The sequence below is a fragment of the Micromys minutus genome (assembly GCF_963924665.1).
Source record: "Micromys minutus genome assembly, chromosome: 4".
Classification (NCBI taxonomy): domain Eukaryota; kingdom Metazoa; phylum Chordata; class Mammalia; order Rodentia; family Muridae; genus Micromys; species Micromys minutus.
In genome coordinates, this window is record NC_137973.1 from 36,492,521 (window position 1) to 36,508,994 (window position 16,474).

The 16,474-nt window shown below is 44.0% G+C and overlaps 1 pseudogene across 1 annotated transcript; it reads left to right on the forward strand.

The window, feature by feature from the left end:
• Window positions 1–728: 728 nt before the first annotated feature.
• LOC308420057 (large ribosomal subunit protein uL15-like) lies at window positions 729–1,173 on the forward strand (annotated as a pseudogene). Its single transcript has one exon. The product of its transcript is annotated as a large ribosomal subunit protein uL15-like (transcript).
• The last annotated feature ends 15,301 nt before the right edge of the window (window positions 1,174–16,474 follow it).

Sequence of the window (16,474 nt, forward strand, 5' to 3'; positions counted from 1 at the left end):
GATCCCTCTTTTCCAAAGATTCCTCCAATTTATTAAGGATCTCAGCTTTCTGGAAGAGTTTTTTTTTTCTTTGAGGGGGAGGGGAGAAAGGGTTTATTTGTCTCACTGTTCCAAGAGAACACAGTCCCTCACCATAGAAAAGATACCTCTCAGACAAGCGTGAGCTGGCTGGCCACATTGCACTTGTACTTAGGAAGCAGACTGGATAGGAAGCAGGGCTGGGCCTTCGCTATGAAGGCTCAAAGGTTGCTCCCAGGGACCCATTTCCTTCAATGAGACACCACACACCTTCTCGGACAATAGCAGCAGCTGAGGACTCTGTTCACTCACATGAATGAACCTTACGGAAGGAGCAAGATACAAGGAATTCTCTAAGCAGATAGGGCAGCAAGTGAAAAACTAAATCCTGAATCGAATCTGTATTTGCTTGTTCATTGACTAGAGGTGGGTGGGACAAAGCTCATGGAGGGTCTTGATGTCAGGCAAGCCAGGCACACATGCAAATAAGCATGGTGATGTAGGAACAGAACATGACACTTGTATTTCTCTGAGGATTCTATACAGGCAAATTCAACAAGTCAATCTTGGGGCTTAGCCAGGAATGGCAATTCTGAATGAATGTCTTTGATGGCATTCTTTACGTTGTCTTTTTTCCCCTCCTATGAATATAAACCGGTGTTTAATGAAAGACAAATATCGTAATTCATTCTTTCTTTTCTGCCACTGCCATGCTATCCAGACTGAGGAAGACCTGGAAACTCCGGGGCCACGTGAGCCACGGCCACGGTCGCATCGGTAAGTACCACACGCACCCAGGAGGCCGTGGCGATGCTGGAGGCATGCATCACCACAGATCAACCTTGACAAATATCTCCCAGGTTACTTCGGGAAAGTTGCTATGAGGCATTACCACTTGAAGAGGAACCAGAGCTCCTGCCCAACTGTCAACCTGGATAAATTATGGACGTTGGTCAGTGAGCAGACACGGGCCAATGCAGCAAAAGCAAGACTGGAGCTGCTCCCGTCATTGATGCTGTTCTGTCAGGCTACTACAGAGTTCTTGGGAAGGGAAAGCTCCTTAAGCAACCTGTCATCGTGAAGGCCAAATTCGTCAGCAGAAGAGCTGAAGAGAAGATAAAAGGTGTTGGAGATGCTTGTGTTCTGGTACCTTAGAGCCACTTCAGAGGTTAATTAAATGCTAACATTTTCCATGTTAAGAAACAAATATCATAATTCACTTCATATAAGCTAAAACCAACTGTAAGGTGTGTACTCTGTGCAGTGGGCTCAAGGGAAGAAGCCTGAAGCAGGGATAAGAATTCTCCTCAATAAAGTCACGTTGGTGCTCAGTTTACAAACTGTTGGGTTCAGAAATCAGTGAGTCATCTTTGTTTTGTTTGTTCATTTGTTTGTTGTTGTTGTTTTGTTTTAATTCAAGTTCCAGGGATCAAATTCAGATAGTTTGGACAAGATAGGCTTTTACCCACCAAGCATCTATCTCTCTTCTTGAATTATTTTAAAAATTAGGTGTAGGGGTGCTTTGCCTTCAGGTATCTTTGTGCACATGGGGGTGCACAGCATTCCAGAGGATCAACTTCAGAGTTGACATTCCTGCTATGCCCTCAACCTCATAAGACCCCACAAATAATAGCCCGACAGAGTCAGAATCCAGGGCATCTGATTTGGTGATTGGGGAAAGTCAGATGTCTAAGACTGTTTTATCCAAAGTTACAAAGTTAGGGTGAATTACTTTGGATCACAGAGAGCTTAGCCCCAGAGACAAAGGGTTTTTTCACACAAACAGGAATCTCTGAGTCAGGATGGTCTGGCCTAAGACTCACCTTTGTAACTGTGGGAAGGTGCCACGTGCTTCATAAAGATGGTGGTGCTTGTAGTACTGAATCTTCCTTTCTTGAGAACCACACATGCAATCCCATGTTCCCTTGAGGTGTGGTCAACAGAAGCCAGTGGTAGTTCCCAGTGGGACCCAGGATAACAAGGGGAGACAACCTCCCTGCTGTGCTGTGTTGCTCAGCCTAGACAGTTGTTAGGTTAGGCATACTGGATTTTGAATTTAGGATATTTGCAACTTGTGGTAAGTTCCTTGAGACATAATCCCAAATAACCCATTAAAATAATATCAACAATATTAAGATTAAATAACCACTAAAACATCCTGAATGGGTGTTTAGTCTTGAATAACTAGTTCTTGGGTGTGGTGTGTGTGTGTGTGTGTGTGTGTGTGTGTGTGTGTGTGTGTGTGTGTGTGTGGTGTATTATTGCATGATCATCTGTGTGGGGATACAGCAGCACCACTGTAGAGGTCAAAGGTCAACTTTTGGGAGTAGATCTTGCCATCCACTTTGAGACAGGGCCTCTCTTGCTGTTTCTGCTGCTACGTTGCGTACTCAAGGCTAGCTGGGCCCACGGGCTTTCAGCTGATTCTTCTGTCTTTGCCTTCAATGTCACCATAGGAATGAATTCTGAAGTTAAAGATGCCTTTTGTGAAATTTAGCATTTTATTTGGGTTCCAGAAACAAAACTCAATAGCTTGGCTAAGACAGGCTTTTACCTACTGAGTCATCTCCCCAGCCCACTGTATAATTCATTATTAATGTTTTCTTTAAAAAATAAATGACTAGGTATGTGGGTATTTTAACAAAATTCATAATTAATTTCTTTTCCCACCCAAGTGTTTTACACAAAACAAGCAGTATTTACTCAGTTTGACTTTTAACACCATTATATTCTTTCTTATTCCCATCATAATAAAATGACAAGTTTGGGAAAAACTATTTTTCCCTTAAAAATTAAACGAAGGAGCTAGGAAGATGGCTAATTGGTAAAGTCCTTGCTGTCCAAACATGAGCCCTGAGTTTTCACCCCCAGCACCCACATATGAAGCCAGACATAGCAGCATGTGCCTGTAGCCTTAGCACTGAGGGGACAGAGGCAGGAAGACCCATGGTGTCTGCCACCCAGCCAGCCAGTCCAGTTAGTTCATGAGGTGCAGGTTCAGTCAGGGGCCTCGTCTCAAAAGATAAGGTGACATAAGCCATCGATGTTGCCCTTCACATGCAGCGGGTGTGCACACATGAATAGAAGCAGAAGAGGTTTCTCTTTTTCAGTTTTGTTACTACATCACCTGAATTGTCAGTTACTAATTACTCTGCTGTTTCTTTGGAGACAGGTCTCATGAGGTAGCAATACAGGTAGGCCTGAGACTCCAAGTAACTCAGGAGTCACACTCCTCCTGCCTCTGTATCCTGAGTACTGACATCCTGGGTATATGATTCTCATATCCAGTTTATTGTAGACAAGTAATTAACTTCTATTTGGCTGGGAGAAGTGAGAGACTGACAATTAGCCTCTTCAAACATGAACATTTTAGTAGAGCATCAAAGATGTTGCATGCACAAAACAGTCTCCTACAGCCATCTGTTATGTAGTTACTCCCTCCAAGTTAAAATGTTCCCTCCTAGAATGAGAAGAAGAGATCCTCAGAGTCAAGAAACTAGTCAAACTTACAAGGTGTACTGGCTGGTTTTGTATGTCAATTTGACACAAGCTGGAGTTATCTCAGAGAAAGGAGCCTCCCTTGAGGAAATACTTCCATGAGATCCAGCTGTATAGTATTTTTTTTCAATTAGTGATCAAGGTGGGGGAGGGCCCATCCCATTGTGGGTGGTACCATCCCTGGGCTGGTGGTCCTGGGTTCTAAGAAAGCAAGCTGAGCAAGGCATGGGAAGCAAGCCAGTAAACAGCATCCCTTCATGGCCTCTGCATCAGCTCCTGTCTCCACATTTCTGACCTGCTTGAATTCCTGTACTGACTTCCTTTGGTGATGAACAGCAGTGTGGAAGTGTAAGCTGAATAAACCCTTTCTTCTGCAACTTGCTTCTTGGTCATGATGTTTGTGCAGAAATGGAAACCCTGACTAAGACACAAGGGTCAGGACATGCTTTAAAGTTACAAGGTTCACAAAGTTCCCGTGCTACTATTGCCTGCAAGTGAGGATCTCCAGCTGAGCAACCGCATCACCAATGCTGGCATGGATTTCCATGATCCGGATGCCTGTGAATCAGCCATGCTTCTGTAAAGAGCCTCAGCAGATTCACTGGTTAGCCAAGCTGTGCTACGGTGCAATGGTTTCTTTGTTTTGTTGCGGGTACCCTATCTGAAGTAATAAGTTCATGCTGTGTGATCCAAGAAGGACTGCATAAGATCATTTAAACATGTATTCATTAAATATATTTTAAACAAAATCTAACTATGTTGCCAAAGTTGGCCTCAAGCTTGTGATCCCTTTGTTTTATCCCCAGGATCACTTGGATTACATATGTGCACCACCAGACCCAGCCTTCTTAAAGGGACCAAAACAATTGGGGAGAGGTTGGTGAGGAACACCCTCTAGGAGGCAAGGGAAAGGAGGTATGGGATGAGAAACTGTGGGAGGAGGAACTAAACAGGGCAAAGACTGGGATTTAAATTAATAAAATATAAAAATTGCAAAAAAAAAAAAACCCCACAAAAGTAATGCTTCTCTAATATATAAGAAAATAAGAAAATAATTTGTTATTATACTTAGAAATACATGCTTTTATCCAGCATTTTTATTTGGCTCACTTTAATATTGTTTTTTTGGATTTTAATTACCTAGGGTTTCTAAAACATATTTAAGGTTGAAATCTCACAGGATGCAATTTTGATGATAGAGTCCGTAAGACTCTAGACTCTGCTACCTCTTGGAACTGCAATAAAAGCCAACGAAATACATCTTTGAACTAACACAGCCTATGCTACCATTGGCCTATTCTCAGGAGAAAACTGTGGAGCATCTTAGGAAATGGCCTTCAAGCCTACTAAAATGTAGTTGTTTTTTTCAAAACTGAAACTGTATTATTCTCATAGAAAATTATGATGCACATTATTATCAAAGGTTCTTAAATGAGGAAGGAACCACTATAAAGTCCACTGAGTCAGAATTTAGTTTCTAGTGATTTATGGTCACTCTGGGACAACATTTATTGACATCGTTACAGAAGGAAGTCATTTGTAGTACTGTGGAAGAAAACATTTGACTACTGTCAGTTTCCTAAAGCTTAGCCTCTAACTCCAGAGAGCCATAAAATAGCTTCATCAATCAAAGACAGTCAAAGGCTCACAGCCCACAGAGTCATATTGTCATGAAAATCCCACAAGACCAGTATTTTCTGGAAGCTATTCCTACCCAGCCATTTTCTTTATTTTAGGTCTTCGGCAGAGGTTTTCAGCCTGTTGAGAGAATAGTTTTGACGAAGGGTGAGAAAGTTTGGGGTGGGGATGAGAGACTATGGTACAGTGACTTTATGACAGTGTATCTCCATGCCAATGGAAACAGCCCAAGGAAGGCAGAGATGGCACTGGGAAGTCCAGTTAGTAAGTCTGTGTAATAGTCCTTGGAAAAATAACCAGATCATTATTCAGTGGGGGTGTGTGTCGGGGAAGGCAAGGTATAATGTTTCAGGGGTTAACTGAGGTATTGATAAAATTGGTACCCTTCAGATAGGGTACCAACAACAAACCAAAGAAACAACTGTCCCACGCCATAGTTTGATGAACCAATAAGTCTGTTAAGGTTCCTTACAGAAGTGCAGTATATTGATTTTGAAAATCCATATAAGACTGGTCAACTCTTGGCAAGATACTCTGTTTAGAAATACAGAGAGAGTCCAACATCACTGTCTAATATTTATAGCTTGTAGCTATTGTTAGAGTCTGGGTCTAGAGATGAGGTGGTAGGTCCTAGAAAAATGAGTTTAGTTTTAAAGCTACTGCATGAGAGAGAGTCTAGAAGCCTTTAAGGATAACATACATTTAACAGGTGGAAGCAAGGTTGGGAGACAGAAAAATGATCCGAGAGAGGCAGGAGGGAGCAAAGCCAAGTGGTAGGGACAGAATAGGGTGACTTCATTCCAGGAAAAGAGAATGGGGTCCCCAAAGGAACTGGAAAAGCTGAGTTCTTAGAAGAATAACCTGGCAGTTTTTCCCACTCCCTCTTGTGACATTACATACTGTAGATGATCTTAGGTCTGTGCTAGTGAGATAGAACACTTACACATAAGTTAGATAAAGCAGATGAACTTTTCACAAATAAGTAAGATTAAACAGAAGCCTAGAATTTGTGATAAATGGGTCCACCAAGGCTTAGAAAGATGTTCTTGGTAGAGAGAGTCTCATTCGTAACGCATGGAACAGCACAGTCAAGGGACCCTGACATCACCCTGGGATTGCCAAGCACAAACATTGGTAAACAACCAGATTATGGAGGAAGGAGCTCACAAGTTGGCTGACTTCTGATAATCTGCCACCCCACCTCCCTGAGCACCCCGTGTCAGAATATGGCAGTTTCTGTATATTTTGAAACTACCCTTAGAACTACAGTCATGAACAGACAGAGCTGGGAAGTCAGGGAAAGAGTTCAGTCAGTAAAGTGCTTGCTTTACAAGGAGACCTAAGTTCAGGAAGTTTGTATGGTGGCACATGTTTGTAATCCAACACCGAGTCAGCCAGTCTAGCCTATTTGGTGAGTCTTAGTGAGATACTCTGTCTCAAAAACATAAAGAATTGTTCCTGAGAAATAACACCCATTTATTGTCCTGTGGCCTTTATACTCATGTGTGGTCTTCACACAGACTCATACACACAAATTAGAGGGGGGGTATTTGGAGAACTACCCTGCTACAAATGCCTTTTAAAAAATTCTGTTTGAAAGGCTGTTTGGTGTTACATTTCTCTTGCCCAGTTGGGTTTCCATGCTTTATCTCTAGCATGGACTTGTGAGAAACAGCCTAAGATAGAAAACTATGGGAGCACCACAGGGAGGGATGACACAAGTAACTCCTCTACCTTGGTGTCATCATAGTGCCACAGTGAGTCTGATGTAAGATGCCATCCATTGGTACCCATAAGCCATGAGTTTTTATCTAACCACCTGGGTTCCATGGGCACTTGCAAGAAGAATCCTGTGAAGAGGAACCGGATTCCCTACATAGCAAGTTGATGAAGTAATGAGAGTGCTGATTCACTATCATCTCTAAAGATAGAAAATGTCCATCTCATTATGAATCTTTAATTTCAACTTCATTTTACCTCTATTCTAGAATGACCTTTAGATCCTTGTAAAGGTATTTTAATCCAGCAACTTGGCTAATTTGTCAAGGGATCCTACCCAAAGTCCTAGGTCTGTGTGATTTGGCTGGAACGCAGACAAGCTCTTAGCACACATCATTAACATAAAATTAGTTTGTAGAAGGAAGCAGCTGCAATTGAAAGTGAGGGGCAGACAAAGTGACGAGTCAGAGAAAGAGTTGACAGGATAGGATACACCCAACTCTCATGAGAATAACACAGGAAAGAGAAGCTATTTAAGAGCAGCCCAGAGAGAAGGGAGTTCAGTTTATCAGTCAGCTGGGTGTCAGTGCGGTGGAGTGGAGTTCATTCCTAGTCCGTGCAGTTTAGTGAAGGTCATTAGAGGCAGCTGAAGCCAAGGAATAAAAACGAGCCAGATTATTAGAACAGTTAGCCAGAGTTAGTGTGAAGCCAAGCAGAGCAATTCAGTAAGAAGCCCAGAGAAGCGAGATTGAATCAGTCAGCTTAGAGAGGCGTTTCAGCCAGAACAGTTGAGTTCCAGCCAGCCAGAGTTCAGAAAGAACCAGAAATGGTGAGCTGATTCAACTGTAAGCCTCCAAGACAATTACATTGGGTGAATAAAACCAACTTTTACAGATACTCTTGCTCAACATGTGTGCTTGCCTACTGCTATTGTTTGGATACGTTTTCCCCAAAGGTCTGTGTACCAGAGGCTCGGTGTCAACCTGTGGCACTGCTGGGGGACAGTGAAACTTTTAAGGCATGTGACCCAGTAGAAGGAAGTTAGGTAGTTGGGGAATGCCTCTAAAGGAGTTACCAGGTTTCTGGCTTCTGCTTTCCTTTTTGTTTCTTGGCTCTGTGAGGAAGGCTACATCCTCAACCACACTTACAGCCTGATGTACTGCCTTTGGAGCCTTTTGGTCATGGCCCCAAACCTCTAAAGCTATGAGCAAAAGAGACTTTGTTTTGTTTTTCAAGACAGGGTTTCTCTATGTAGCCCCAGCTGTCCTGGAATTTGATATATAGAACAGGCTGGCCTTGAATTCACAGAGATCTGCCTGCCTGTGCCTCCCAAGTACTGGGAATAAAGGTGTGAAACACCACCACCCAGCAGAAATCAGAGGCTCCTAAACCAGAGGAGCTAATGAGAAGATCTGAAGCTTTGCTTTTAGAAATCATACAAAGGATTGTGCGTGTGCACGCATACACCATGTGTGTGCAGGTGATCTGAATGTATATCTGTATGCTGTGTGTGCAGGTGGTCTCTGTGTGTGTGTGTCTCTGCATACACCACTGTGGGCAGGTGATTGTGTGTGTATATACACCATGTGTGTGCAGGAGTTTTATGTGTATGTGTGTGTACACTGTGTGTGTATATACCGTGTGTGTGCAGGTGATCTGAGTATGCCTGTGTGTGTGCAGGTGTTCTATGTGTATGTGGAGTACACTGTGTGTGCAGGTGCTTGTGTGTGTGTGTACCATGTATGTGCAGGTGCCCACTCAGGCAAGAAGAAGTCATCAAATTCCCTGGAGCTGGAGTTACAGGCAATTGTGAACCATCAGGCATGGGAGCTAGGAACTGAACTCAGGTCTTCTGGAAGACCTTCTTGACTGCTTAGCCACCTCTCCAACCTCCATGAACCAAGGCTTTAAAGTACAACAGAAATAACAGAAAATATTAGGGTCATAAACTGATTGATTCTACAATCCTTTTCTATTTATTTATTTATTTATTTATTTATTTATTTATTTATTTATGTATAGCATGTGTGTGCAGGTGCTATGTATGTGTATGTATGTACACCATGTGTGCAGATGCTTCTGTGTGTGTTTGCATGTTGAGTGCAGGTGCACATTTGAAGTCAGAGGACAGCTCTCAGGAGTCAGTTCTCTCCTGCTCTCTGGTGGAATCCTGGAATACAGTTCAGGTTGCTAGGCCCGAGTCCCTCTACCCACTGAGCCATCCTATCTCGTTGGTCCTACGATTCTGTTGGATGAGTCTGTGGTAAATGAAGCAGAGTGCTGCAGATGATCGCACATCCTGGTTAGTTTCCTGTCATTAACGCTGGGCTCCAGCTTGTAACCTGCGGTGGCCGCAGGGACATCAGCAAATTCCACACAGGTGGGCATCAGCTTGGTAAGACTTGCCTGTGGAGGTTTGCCTTAGTTCAGCTGAGATCACAGGAGGAAGATGGTCCTCTTATCAGTGAGAGGCTGTGTAGGCAAAGGTCCTGATGTAGGCTGAGTATTGGTGCAGCCGTATCAGTGGTCCAGTGCCAAAACAGAACTGCCCCGCCAGGCACAGACACATGAAAGTAATGAATCACTATATTAGGTTATTAAGCTTTGGAGCAGACTGTCACATAGCAAAGATAATAAGCTGTATTGCATAAGTGGAAATATAGAGATATATAAAAAGTGAAGCACACCTATCCATTCATTAATACACATTGTTCCCCAAGGGTAGGTGAATGCATATTGTCTACTGTATTCTCAGAGATGCCTCTGCAGAAGAATGCATAGGCTCTTCATAACAACTCTGTGGCCCCCAGAAAGTCTAGAACCTGTAATCAGGAAGGACATTTCCAGTTAGGATAATGGTCTACAAATAATGATTTCAAAGTTAGAGAAAATGAGAGCCTCCTTCACTTCTCAGCCAAGGTCTGTAATGCAAGCTGACCCTTTATCTCTGAAATTAACTCTGTGTGTGTTCTGATTCCTGGGTGAATCATCTCTCCTTCGCCGGACTTCATGGCAACTTTCTGTACAGTGAAGTCAATTTTCTGTCCAGTGACTTCTGCCCAAATGCTGTGTATTTATCAGATGATGTAGTTGTGTATCGATTTCCAGGCTACAAAGTGCTCTGTGTTTCGAAAATCTTTCTGTGCATTATCTCATTCAGGCTTGTCCCAATGTAGAAAGGTTATTTGTCCCAGATCTACTGGTCAGACATGCCATGGAGGACTGCTGTCACCTGTCACCACTGCTGGACAGATGATTTAAACAGGCATTACAAATGGTCCAGCCCTTTCATAACCCTGCACCAGAGACGCTGAACTTATGATCACCAAGGTCATGAGGATGAGGAATAGTGTCTTCTCTTGTTCATTTTCCATGATCTGTGGTATTAAGCAGGTTTCAATTAGGATTTTAGGTAGATTTCTGCTTTGTTCTGCGGGAGTTTTAATCAGGCAGAACTTCAACACCTCACTTTCCTCACAACAGTCACCAAAGCTTCGCATTTTCTTTCCCCTCCCTCGGGGCACATTTTAGCAAAAAGATGCGATTCCAAGCTTTCCAGATGTTGCCTCTCAGATGTGCCTCAGCATGCATCTAGGAGCCATCTGGCCGCAACAACAGCTGGACTGCTTCCAAATGTAAGTGCTCACACAGGTAAGGAAGGGGGGTGTGAGGAGAAGAATGTGGACTCCTTAGTACTCTTGTCAGCTAAGTTTGTGATATTGTTTGACCAGCTGTTGAAACGATCTCTCAGCGAAGGCAGCTTTCGGAATCTAGCAGTCAGGTTTCCTGTCTGGGTGCCTGAGGGATATGGTCCACGGGCATGCGCGGCAGACTTAGACCCTGTGTAATTCTGAGTTGTTGGAAACCCTAAGAAGTGATGCGCAAACCTGTAATCCCAGAAGGTTGTGAATATAGCTGGTTAGTCTCCCTTTTGCCCCCAAGAGTGAAGAGCATTCATCAGATCCTTCCTTGGCTCTGAAGCCCTTCAATCCGATCCAAAAAGAGACAGACACTATCAGTTTGCTTATTCTAACTTACATTTTCCCCTAATCTTCAGTCAACCAACTTCACACACACACACACACACACACACACACACACACACACACACATGCACATACACACTTCCTTTCTCCCATCTTCCTCCCTTCCTTCCCTCCCTCCCTTTTTCCTTCTTTCCTCCCTTTCTTCCTCCCCTTCCTCCCTCCCTCCTTCCCCCCTTTCCTTCTTTCCTCCCTTTCTTCCTCCCCTCCCTCCCTCCCTCCCCCTTTCCTTCTTTTCTCCCTTTCTTCCTCCCCTCCCTCCCTCCCTCCCTCCCTTTTTCCTTCTTTCCTCCCTTTCTTCCTCCCCTCCTTCCCCCCTTTCCTTCTTTCCTCCCTTTCTTCCTCCCCTCCCTCCCTCCCCCCTTTCCTTCTTTCCTCCCTTTCTTCCTCCCCTCCCTCCCTCCCTCCCTTTTTCCTTCTTTCTTCCTTTTCTTCCTCCCTTGCTCCCTTCTTTTTTTCCTTCTTGTAGACTCCACCGGTTCTTTTCAAGGTGGGGCTTTCCCCCTAACTCCTCTGCTCCTAAATCTCTTTCTAGTCCAGAAGTTTCAGCAAAACAACGGATAACCATAGGGAGACGTGATCTTTTAGCAGGAGAGACTAGGGGACTTAGCTGACTTGCAGAATCTGCTCTTTTGTGGACAGCACCCCTCTGAGGGAGGCCAGGAACTTGGCAGCAGGCTTCAAGAAAGCAGCAGGAGGTAAAGGCAAGATGGGGGGCATGGAGAAGTGAAACAGGAAGGAGATGTACAAGGGGAAGGAGACCTCCCAGAAACCCTTAGGGGATAAGTTAGCATTAACCCAAGGGGGAGAGCTGAGAAACATTTGACCTGACTTCTCCAGTCCAAGATCTTGGTGGTCAACAGAGCACTGTCTTTTCTGGAAATGGACCCCGTGTGTGTTTTCCATTACTGTGGGTTGTATGGTCAGGATGTTCCCACCCTTTAGTTATATGCAAAGGCTGCCTCTTCCCTGTCCTCGGCCCAGGCTCTCCTACTTCTGTGGTTACATATGCTCTTACCTGGACCAAGGACCCTTTACATACTCCTATATACCTGCCAGTCCAAGCCAGTCTTTAAAAGCCTATTCTAGTGCCAGCTTATTGGTCACCGTAGGCAAGGATCATAGTTACAACCGAAGAGTAGGGAAAAAGAGAAATATGTATGTGTGTGTGGTGTGGTGTGTGTATATGTGTGTGTGTGTGACTGTATGTGACTGTGTATGTGTATGTGTGTGAGTATGAGTGTATGTGCATATGATGTGTAGACTAGACTATGTAGAGTAGTAATCTCTTCAAAGATTTAAGAGCCAAGACAACTAAGTACATTTTGGACTGAATCCTTGTTTCCCCGAAGTTATAAGATATATTTTAGTGATAGTTGATATGGTAGTTTGATTAAGAATGGTCTCCGTTAGGTTCAAGCATTGAATGCTCAAGTCACCAGGGGCTTTGAAAGGATTATACAGATTAGGAGGTTCCTTGCTGAAGGAAGTGTGTCATTGGGGGTTGGACATAGAGGTTTCAAAAGCCCATGTCAGACCCAGTCTGTCTGTCTGTCTGTCTGTCTGTCGGTCAGGATGTAGCTCTCAGTTTCTTCTCCAGCATGCCTGCCCTGCCTCCATGCTCTCTGCCACGAGACTAGACTAAACCACTGAACTGCAAGCATGCCTCCAATCCAATGCTTTTGCTCACAGTGTCTCTCCAGCAATAACGCAGTGATGGGGACAGCTGGGAAGGTATTAACCTAACTTAGATAATGGATGTTATTGAGAAACTGTTAATTTAGCTTTTGCGTAGTGACGTTAAAGTCATCTGAAAAATGGCATTCCTTTGTAGATGCCAGATGAAGAGTCACTATGACTGTGATAATCTAGCACGCGTGTATTTATACACGTACATATAACGTGGCAAATGCTGGCATTGAGAACTAGATGGGAGATTGTTAGTTTTCCCATGTTTTAAATTGTTTTGTACAGGTAAGATCTTTCATAATACAAATTATTTTTTAAATATTTATTTTATTTTTAATTATGTGCGTGTCTGTGCATGTAGATTGTCCTGAAGCTGTTCGTATTTCAGTGCCCCAAGAAGTACTGCCTCGGCACGTACTCAGGACTTCATAAGGACCTTCCCATTTTAATTAGTAAAATAAAGGCAAGAGACAGTGATTGGTCAGGGTAAGAGAGGTGGAGAGAGAGGGTCAGAGGACAGGGGAGGACCGAGAGAGAAGTTAAGATGAAGCTCGGGAAGGACGAATTAGATCCAGGTGGGCTTAATTGGTGTTAAGTAGCTATGAACATTTAAAATTTTTACAGGTCTAATATCTCATATAGACAGACAGTTTGTATCTTTGTCTATTTGATGTATTCTTATTGTGTAGAGGGTTTGTGAATTGAGAATTGAATATATAAACCTGTATGAAAAGCTATCGGGTGTTAAAATGGTGTTTGTGTTGGGATTGGGATAAAGAAACACATGGGAGGAGGCAGTAAACAGGCGGAGTAAACCGCCAGGGAAGGGAGTCGTGCAGACAGAGTGAGACCATGGGGGCTGCTTGGACAGAGCGACAAAGTCTGTGTGTGCGGCTCCATACTAGTAGGGATGCCCGTGGAGTGAGACTGAGGGGGCTGATATAAAGAGAACCACATGTTTTTAAATATTTACTGCAACATGCACACACACTCAGGATGCAGGAGAGGGCACTAGGAGAGGGCATTAGGTCTCCTGGATCTGGAGTTCAGATGATCGTATGCCAGCCAAAATGGGTGCTGGGAACAAAACTGAATTCCTCTCGAGGAGAAGCCAGAGCTCTTGACCACAGAGCCATCTCTCTAGCCACATAAGAAAAATCCTTAAAAGAATTTAGAGCAATGGTTCTCAAGCTGTGTATTGCAACCCCTTTGGGCTTTCACAGGGGTCACCTAAAACCATTGCAGAACACAGATATTTACATTATGATTCAATAATCTTACAGTAGCAAAATTACAGCTATGAAGTAGCAATGAAAGTGATTTTATGGTTGGACGTCACTGGGCCACAAGGAACAATAAAGGGTCACAGCGTTAGGCAGGCTGCAGACCACTGCTGGAGAGCAATACCAGGCTTTGTGGCCAGGCAGAGTCTAGGACTAGGACAGATTGCAGGGCTTCCTTTGCCAGAGAACCATTTTCGCTGCACACAGGGTAAGGCTGTGTGTGTGTGTGTGTGTGTGTGTGTGTGTGTGTGTTCACCTTAATAATGAAGGAAATGAGAGCTAATATCTTCATTCCCTTATTCCAGAAGTTCATTTAACATTTGATAAAAGCTCAGATACATTCAGACCTGACAATTTATTTAATTCTCATAATAGCTTTGGTTCCTGCTCTTCCCATTTCATGGGCTCCAAATTCAGCCTCTAGATTCAGTGGACACTCCCTCTTCATGTTCTGTTTGGAGCACAGACCCAGCCCATGGCAGCAGGACGAGAAGCTGGTTCCAGTTCTGCGGATGCCTCACTCCAGGTCTTCCTAGATCCGAGTTTCTCAATCCTCCCGATTCCTTATAATATCTATACTTCAGAGCTGCAATTTTGCTACTGTCATGAATGATAATATAACCATATGATATGCAGGAAGGTTCTTGTTCAGAACTCAAAGACTTTTCCAGTGTCCTTTCCTGCCAGTAGTAATGGGGTGTGATTTGTGAAATAGCCCCTCAGACCAAACTGGAGGATCATGTTGTTTTCTGGCTCTTTCACAGCACATCTGAACTTACAGACTTGCTCACTGCCATGTTTGAGGACTCCCTATCTATCCACTGGGCCAGCATGCACCCCACTGGGACCTCTCTGATTGCACCAAGGGAGTGCTGCTGGTGGTTTGCAGACACAGTGTAGAAATCCATCTGCAGTCAGGAGTCAGGTTCTCCTGGAAGAGGCATTTCTGAATCAGAGCAGAAGCAGACACCCGACCACATCAAGGGAGAGCTGACTTTCCGGCAGACACTGAGTTTCTATGTTTGAGAATGGCTACTGATTAGCCAACCGCAGGATGGGACAGGCCGGCTTCTCAGCTAGGGCAGAGGATAGTGAGGTTGAAGGCTGAAGGAAGCAGGCAGGGAGCACAAAGTGAAGGATCTGTGAACATCTGGGGATGCTTAATCTGGAGGAAATGGGGACCCCAAACACACAGTAGCACTTTTATGAGCTCTGATTACACTCTGGAGAAGACTGAAAATAACAGAACCTAATGCCCTGGTAACTAATAACATTCTGATGATAAATCATACTGCTTTCTTGAATACTCCCCCTTCCACAGGGCATGATGCTAAGCATGTGGAAGAGGCTAGAAAGGAACCAAACGGGCGTCTATGTATTGACTTCTCCCTATCACAGAAGACAAAGGTTTGAGGACATTGGAGAATTATGACTCCAAACCAACACTTGAATTTCGAGGTCAGGGTAAGGGAGGAGGTGAGAGTTGAGGAGGAAGGGAGCAAATCTCCTCTGCTTTCCTCATCCTTTCATTCATTCCGAGTTAAAACTAATGCGTCTGGACTGAGGCGAGTCTGGGCTCAAACCGAGCCTTGCCACTTGAGGGCTTTATGAATCTGGAAAACTCACTGTTGTCTATAGGCTTGTTTCTTCACGTGATCATGTGATGAAACAGATCCATGGTGTAGAAATTTGTGTGTGTGCACACACATGTGCAGCCTGTGTGTTATATGCATGCTTGTGCATGTGTGTGTTTGTGTGTGTATGTATACATGCCAGAAATTACACCTTCAGGTACTTTTCTCCACCCTTGTGAAGACAAGATCTCTCACCAAACCTAAAGTTCTCTGTTTTGCCTAGCCTAGCTGCCAGCAAGCCCTGGGAATACACCTATCCCTGCTCCACCCCTAGAAACGCCCAGGCTCCGGGGTTACAGACATTTGCCCCCACCCTTGGCTTTTACATGGGCACAAGGATCTGAACTCAGGTGTTTATTTGTGCAACAAACACTCTACTCACTGAGTCACTGAGTCAACTCCCCAGGTCCACCAGAAACATTTTGAGGACCAAGTTCCTGGCCCAGTACTATAACAGTTCACCGGGTCTGACAAATAGTGGTTGACTTCAACACCTCCTATTGTTGACTGTTTCAGTAAACATGTCCTTGGCTACTATCTTGAGGGTCCAGAAGTGATGGGCTTAGAAAAACATAATTTTACTCTGCACTTGTAAAATGAGACATGTTCCTAACTTCACCTTCCCTTTTATTTCCTTTCTTCTCATTTTTCCATTGGCAGACCATGGGACACATGCAAAGGAGAAAGGAAGGCCTTTGGGCAGAGGAGATAAGAAAGCATGCACTGTGAACTCTAAAATTCTCTGTGCCTGACTCACAATAGACACTTGATAGTGAGATTAATAATTACTTCCAGGGGCCAAACAGTCAGAAAAACGGAACCTTTATTTTTGTTTTTCTGGTGTTTTGATTAAAATATAGTCACTCATTTGTAATCCCATGGCTGTGAGCTGGTGGTCTGAGATCAGGTCTGTCCCAGCAACATGTTTTATTTGGCCTGCACAGCGTGTTAA